Consider the following 8,282-nt stretch of genomic DNA (forward strand, 5'->3'; position numbering starts at 1 on the left):
GGAAGGGGAGGCGGCCTGGGGTCCGGCACCAGCCCAGGGCTGGGGAGCTCGCAGACCGTTGCTCCGGCGGTGCTGGCGGGTTATCGAATGAATAGAATAGAATCAGTAAGGTCAGAAAAGACCTCTAAGATCATCAAGTCCAACTGTCAACCCAACACCACTATGCCTCCTAAACCATGTCCCAAAGTGCCACGTCTACACGATTTTTGAACACCTCCAGCAATAGTGACTCCACCACCTCTCTGGGCAGCCTGTTCCAATGCCTGACCACTCTTTCAGTAAAGAAATTTCTCCTAATGCCCAATCTAAACCTCCCCTGACACAGCTTGAGGCCATTAAGGTCTCCCCTCAGCCTCCTCTTCCTCAGGCTAAACAACACCAGTTCCCTCAGCTGCTCCTCATAAGACCTGCTCTGCAGACCCTTCACCAGCTTCATTGCCCTTCTCTGGACATGCTCCAGCAACTCAACATCCTTCTTGTAGTGAGGGTCCCAAAACTGAACGCTATTCAAGGTGCAGCCTCACTAGTGCCAAGTACAGGGGCACAATCACTGCCCTGCTCCTGCTGGCCACACTATTGCTGATACAAGCCAGGATGCTGTTGGCCTTGTCAGCCACCTGGGCACACTGCTGGCACATGTTCAGCCAACTGTCAACCAACACCCCCAGGTCTTTCTCTGCCAGGCAGCTTTCCAGCCACTCTTCCCCAAGTTGGGTCGAGTTGCCAGGGATCAGTCTGCGCTGACTGTGGCTGCCAGCCCTGCTTGCCAAGGGTGTCAGCACCAGCCCTAAGGCGTGTCTGGGAGAGGATGGATGGGAAGCCTGGGGAGTCCCCTGCAAGGGGTGGGGATGCTGGTTCATGCACTGGACCCTCCTCAAGGGCTGGGTGCAGGCACCATGAAGCAGGTCAAACACTAAACATGCCTGACACCAGCAGCAGCCTTTCTTCATGGTTTGCAAATGCTGTGTGCTTAAACAGCACTGGGTCTCATCCATCATCCACCAGCTCATTGGTCCCAGGACAGGGACAAAACTGTGTGCAGAGCTGTCCACGATGGCCAGTGCCACCCAGTGTGGTGGCTGTCCTCTGGGCATGCGCCCTCTGCGTGCCACCTGGCCTTTCCGTGCCCTTCCATGGTGGGACAGAAGAGATTGGAGGTGTATTACACAGGTGCCTGTCTTCACGAGAAGCAGTTAGCTATCTGAAAGTGATTTGGATGCCCCAGAACCTTGGAAATGGAAAGGGAGGGGTTAGAAGGGACTCCCTTCGTGTTGGAGGGGGCTAACTATAGGCTGAACTGTCAGAGAAGACCCAGGGCACCCTTCAGGAGATGGTGTACCCTGCTGGTCTGTGCCATAAGAGCATAAGAGCTGTCTCTGACCAAAGGCCCATCTCCCCAGGAAAGTGCCCCCAAAACCAACCCACCACCCAGACACCCAACCAAGCAGGAGCCATAAACTGACAGAGCAGAAGTTTGCTGCCTACTCTGAAACACACAGATTGCACTGGGTACACTTTTCACCCAAAATAGCACAAAAGGTCTGGACTCAGGTGGGAATATGTCTCCTATGCCTCCATATTTTCAGCCAAGCTCAAGGCCATCTCTCTCCCTTTCCTGTGCCTCCCTGGCCACGTTGCGGTGCACACCCTAGCTTCTGCATTTTCTAGGCACTGACTGTGGAGTAAGAAATTCATTTGCTATAAAAGTGGCTGGGAGGGAGCGATAATTAGACATTACAGGGCAGGCTGTTGGGATCTTCCAGCCTCCTGCCATCTCTGTTCTTGCAGCCTGTGGCACCAATGTATTTCAGTGGGCAGACCTTTTCGGGGGTGGTGGTTGGGGCTGCTCTCAGCATCATCCCGCATCGTTGCCCTGTGCACAGAGAACAAGCAGTGCCATTGAGGCTGGGCTGGAGACAGGCAGCAGGTCCTGCCCGCAGCCTGGTACATCTCGACACAACGGCAAGGAGAATAAGTGACCGTTTCATGCACACTGATGTGATGGAAGAAGAGAACAAATATGCTAATGGAGAAGCGTTTTGGCTAATTATGATAATACAGCTTCTGCATAGGGACCTGAAACAGGCACAAACACTTCTATTCTCAGCACTCATGAAAACTTGGAGACTTCTGGGGGGTTTCTACACACTGCAGTCAAACCGGCCAGGGCAGGGCTCCCCACCACAGGCAGGACCTGGACTGGCAAGACCCACAAACGTGAAGGATGGCCATAGGCAGGGATTGATCCAACATTCAGCTCTTCAAGCAAAGTCATGAAGGTTCAGGGTCCAGCCCTGCCCCAGTCCCCCTGGGATCATCAGCTGGTTAAACCCTGCAAGAACCATGCTTAGAAGCAGGAATGGGGGGTATGAACAGCTCTGACGGCCCAAGCCCCACAAGTCCCTTTTTCCCCAGCTGCATCCATGGTGGAGCAGCAACCAGGCACCCTGTCTGCACCCTGCCCAGCCGCCTGCCTTGCTGTGAGCATCCCAGGAGGCTGGGGGAGTTATCTCATGCCTGCTGCACGTGGGACACGTGGGACTGGTCTCTCTCAAGCACTTTTAGCGAAGCCCTGAGTACTTCATTATTCAACAGGACAGGGACTGGCACACACTGCCCCAGCCAACCACCCAGGGCACAGGGAGGTGGGCTCACTCTTACTGTCTCCAGCCAAATGAATAATTGAGTGTCCACTGCATCATGGAAAAACAAGGGCAGAGTGACACATGCATGTGTGGAGAAATGCACGGTGTGGTATGAAACCCTGGTCAGACAGATCTGGGATGTGAACCTGGGTGTCCTCTGCCACCAAGATGCAGATACGCTTAGAGGATGGCACCCTCCCTAGCTGTGTCCGCAGACAGAAATCCGGAACCCTCGCTCACCCTCTGCTCACTGATATCTACATGGCTCAAAGCTGGTTCACCCCACAGCACTCCTCCCAGCATCTGTGGTCTCCAGTTGGTCTATTCTTGGGTCTTTCTCCCCACTTTTTGAGATGTCAAACTTATATCTCCCACCATGGTGTTTCCCTTTGATTCTTGCAGTGCACTGCTGATCTAGGCCACTGGGTCCTGTATTATCAGAATAATTTGCTTTCACCCCATATCAAAGGAGTTATCCCTAACTACTAGCTCTCCCAACTCCTGCCCAGAGGCAGTATCCAGCCTGAATCCAGAGGTCTGTGTACCCTGTTGTTAAAACAACCAAAGTGCTGGCGATTATCCATGGTCGTCCTCACCATTAGAAAGTTTTTCTTGGGTTTGATTTGAAAATCCCTTGCTCCAGCTCAAGTTTTTCAGTTCCTAGTTATTTTTGCATCCACAAGTCTTTGGCTGTTGGTGAAGAAGCTGTTGTTTAAGCCCTGGAACAGCTCCAAATCTTTCCACTGGATGTATTAGTTATCCTAAATTCATAACCATCACTGGGGTATTTTTAGCTCTGTGCAGCAGTCGTCAAACAAACCCTGCCGCAAGGCAGGGGTGAGGTCTGCAGGACTCCCCAAGGCCCCTTGCAGCCCAGCTCCTTCTGAAGATCCAGGCTGAATTATGCAGAATCAACCACAAAATCCTACCTGGGGAGCCAGCTGGAACTGCGACCAAGCGCTTCATCCCATCCCCATGCGATCCACATCCAGGCTGCAGCTGAACATGCAGACAGGCACGGCTTGTGCTTTCTTACAGGAGAGCAGTCAGCTCTGCCTGGGCTCGGTTGTGCATTTCAATCCTGAGCCCTTAGGGAGGTGGCGAAGTGCCTGCCACCCTCACTGCCATGGTGGGATACTTACTGCTACAGAAATACACCAAAAGGTGGTAAGAGTGAGAGCAGAAGAGTCCTTTGTTCCAGATTTGGCTGCTGCCTGCACTATGGACATGGTGCTGCATTGTCTACCAGCTGGTCTGATCCTCCAAGCAGCCCCACATCCACACTGGATTCCATTGGAGACTTTGGAAGCAGCTGCCCCTTTTTTATAGAAGCAGGGATGAGTACCTCTGGCCTTTGCTTGCCTCCCTGGCAGTCCCTCCTCGCCCGCACGCCTTACCAAATGCCCACTGGTCTGGGTTTAATAAGTGGCGGCTCTGCTCCAGTGATGGAAACTGGAGGAGGATACTGCAGCGGAGCATGGTGCTAAGCCATGGTGCGACTGCAGGGAGTGGTGGGAAGAGCTTCTGGATTGTTCCTCTCCCTCCTTGCCCATGTTTCTGCAGTGACACGGCTGGGGTTTGGATTAGAAAATGCACCATGCCACAGCTGTGCTTGCTTCTGGAGCAAGGTACACCCTGGCCTCCCCCTGTTTTGACTCAACTCCGTGTGGGACTGGAAAATACTGCTTGAATATGAAATATGAACCAGGACCTGCAGGAGACACCCGCTTTGGTGGGCTGGCAGCCGGAGACCAGCAGGACAGCCCAGTTCCCAGAGGGCACTAAATCCCTGTGTCCCAACAGCTGGGCTTTGCCCTGGGTGTTTGTAAAATAACTCTTATAAAGGAGCACTCATGGTGTTCACCTGTTAGATCCCTATTCCACTGTTTACCTGTCCGCACAGCTCTGCTCCATGAGATGCCCCAAGTGCTGGTGGGAGGAGTGCTAGCTGTGGAGTCATGGGGTGGGAGGCGGGAGCGCCCCTTGGGAAGTCCACACAGCTCCCAAAAGCCTCTGTCTTTTCCCAGTGAGGCATTCACTGCTGTGCTACCAACCTCCAAGCAGCTGGTAGCCACTTAACCAAGGAGGTGCACCCACCCAGCCTGCCTTTCCAGTGGAAAAAATTGAGCTGCACTGCTGCTGAAGGTGGGCGTCCTGTTCCTCTAGAACAGAGCTACCCCAGAGTCAAGAATGGGTTTTGGTGGAAGCCACATTCCTCAGGTGGCTCCCAGTTAAGGGATCTCTTGTGAGCTGGAAGAAAGTGCTGATATGGCACATGTGAACTTTAGAGGGAGGCCAGAGTAGTTGGGAGTAACATCGTACAACTTGCAAATCAACTTTGCAACTAGACATGAATCCCAAGCCCTTTCCTTCTGAGATAGGAGTGACAGCTGTATAGGAGAAGAATTGCTCCTGGTCAGCTGGGCTGTCATGCAGGACCTGGGGATGGCTGTCTTTCTCCTAAGTCAGAGAAGGGGTGAATATCTCATGGGCAGAGCAGGCAGACCCTGAGGACATGAGGAAATTAGGACTCAGTAGTCCTAAGGGCAAGATTGTGTACCTGGAGACGCAATGATGCCCAGGGGAATCCCTGCACAGGAAGGGGTTGTGGGAGAGAAGGACCTGAGTGTGTTCAGGTGGGGGTGTTCAAGGCACAAGAGAGAAACCTGCAATCCCAGAAATCCCTCTGAACTGCTGCTGGCATTGCCCTTGGACCTCTCCTGGGTGGTGGCTGCAGTTCTAGTTGCTCATGTTCAAAGGAGGAAGTGAATCCCTCCAGGAGCAGCTGCTGGGTAGGGCCCCGGGGCCATCGGGGAATGGAGACACAGAGTTATGAAGGAAACCAAAAGTTTAGCTGTTCAGCTTACCAAAATGAAGGTTGAGAGGGAACAGTTTGGGAAGCATGCTAGGGAAGAGCAAAGGGTTGAGTCTGTGCTGGCAGGGAAACAAGTGGGTACCAAACCACAGGTTTTCAAAGCACAAAACAAGGTACCTGGTGGGGCCTTGTGCTGCTTGTGCACATGGACAGTGTGAGCACAGAGCCCCTAAAGCCAGCCACGACAGAGCAAGGATGAAAAGGATGTCACATTGCAACTGTCCCTGGTGGAGGACTCCTCAGTTGTGTGTGCCGGAGGCTGCTGGCCAGCCCCTGCTCTTGCACTATCACCACCACCTAGTCATAAGAGGCACATCTGTACTTTAGCTTATTCTTCCCCTCCCCTTTCCAGCCACTCCAGCCTGCAAAAATGGCAACCAGAAACCAAAAGTTCAATGACTTTGTCTTTGGGCCCACTGACAATCAAACTGCTACAGAAGTAGATGGCATTGATGAGGAACTTGGAGTTAAATTAGCTCATGAAGGTTTTGAGAAGGTAACCTCTTTCTCTCCTCCCCAGCTACTTCCCACGTTGCCTGCTGGCCTCATCAAGAACATCATGTTCTTGCAGCATCTTTTCTTCTCCTCTCTGGCCATAACAGGGCTCCCCACTGTGTAAGTCCATCTGAAATCTGGTGGAAGATTGCTCCAGGCCATTTCAAGGCATTATGACATGCGCTTTGCAATGGGGCAAAGTCAAATATCCATGTGGTTCTTCAGTTCCTCCATCCCTCTTTGGCAATATTTTAAGCAGAACTTAAACCTGTTCTGTTGAAGAATTTACTTAAACAGACCTATCTCCACAGAGGGAGGGTTGTGAAGCTATACCACCTCCTGTGGCTCATCCAGCAGAGAATGAGTGTTAACCAGCTGATATCAGACCTCCAGACACATCTTCCGGGGATAAAGCTTGACAACAAAGAGACATGTCAACCAGTAACCTCAGCTTCTCAGTTGCATGTCTGACCAGACCCGCTGTGCAAGCAGCTCCTGCCCTCCACGGCACTCAGGGGCCCCTGATTCATCACTCTGTGTGTGTGTGTGTGTCTATCTTGTTGGCACTTGGAAAATATTTCACATTCTACTCTTAATTTTCACCCTGAACTTTGCATTGTTTCAGTTCAGAATGATCCCTGGTACGAGGAAAGTGCGAACAGGTGAGTGAATGCCACAGTGATGTGCTAGGCAGGCTTCGGCCCATCTAGCCAGGATGGATTGAGATACCAGAGGTAGGCACCTTAGCCTGTGCCAGAAGTTGACATTCCATCTGCCACGATGGCAGGGAAGGAGATGCACCGTTGTCCCGGCTGCTCCTGGTCTTGGTCCAGCACATGCCATGGACCCCAAGCCTCGCATCAAAACTTGGGCTGTTTGAAAGTTTCCACACAGCTACGCCAGGCACTGGAGAGCTGCAGGGCTGTAGGCCCAGCTCTCTGTAGTCTCAGCATCAGCCTGAGATCACTCAGGAAGGGCAGCTGATAGACTGAGCATAGCTAGATCCATCCTTACTTAAGCTGCACCCTGCGATGCTGCAGCTCATGGAAAGCTGTACCACTGTGCCAGAGCAGGCATCTAACAGGAAAAGCCAGCCTAAGGGCAAAGGCAAGAATACAAGCTAATTTGGGAACACAATGGTTATGCTAATCAAAACACCTTCCAGAGGAGAAGGGAAGGAAATTACCTAATCCCTCACCATGCAACCCAGTGCCCTGTCTGCAGGAGCAGGGCTTGGAAGCTTGGAAGAAAGGGCATTCCTGTCTAGGGAAGGAAAAAAGCATAGGGAGCTCTTTCCTCTAGACTCTCTTCATCCACACTGGATGCTGGAGAGTCCTCCTCTTCCCATCCCTAAACTGGTTCAGGTCCAGATAACTTCATGCTTCTCTTGAAAAGTTGGCTGGATACAAACTCACATGACTCCAGGAGCTGGGGCTTAACAAGAAACTTCTGCAGGACTTAGAATCTGGCAAGAAGGGTTGCAGTCATTCAGAGACGTGCAGCTTGTCTTGCCTGACCGCCAACAGATTGCGATGGGGCAATCGCTGGTTATATCAAGGGAACTCTTCTCACTTTCCATGTATAATCTTAGCAGGGTTTCTGCTCTGCTCATTGCCTGACTCAACATCTGGAAATTGTAATCCAACTGAAAATAGCCCAGGAAGGACCTCCTAATATGCCAGGAATAAACACAGCTCCCAGCTTTGAGAAATCCCAGGGCATGGCCCCAGATGGAGAATTTAAGATATTTTGAGGATGCTAGCACTACAGAGCATAAAAGGACAAGAATGCACTTGCAGGATTAAACAAAAAGCCACAAAGTACCTCTGCCTCAAAAGAAACACACCTCTTCTGGGGGCAGGCTTCTCTGGTTGAAGCTCTCCCATGTTCACAAGCCTAGTCTGCCTATTGCCACCACACCTCAAACGTGAAACTCGTGCGACACTGTTCCTCCCCTGGTTGAAGCACCCTTTGAGAAGAGCAGAGACATTTGCTTTTGCAGGTACCTTTTGCCTGGTCCAACCTGCATAAAGCACAGAGGTAGGAAGAGACACTCCCTCTCTTCAGTTGTGCACGAGAGAGTGTCCATACTGGTACTGCGTGCGGATGGCAGCACCAGTCAGGGACAAAGTCAGAAGGGTGACTGTGTGGCTGGTGACACCAAGAAATTGCAGGCATGGATACTCTGCAGGGTTAGATACACTGCAGTACGGACAACAGTAAGCTCACATGATCCCATGTTCCCCAGTTCCCATCAGCAGCTGATC

Source organism: Phalacrocorax aristotelis, chromosome 3 (assembly GCF_949628215.1).
Source record: "Phalacrocorax aristotelis chromosome 3, bGulAri2.1, whole genome shotgun sequence".
Taxonomy (NCBI): Eukaryota; Metazoa; Chordata; class Aves; order Suliformes; family Phalacrocoracidae; genus Phalacrocorax; species Phalacrocorax aristotelis.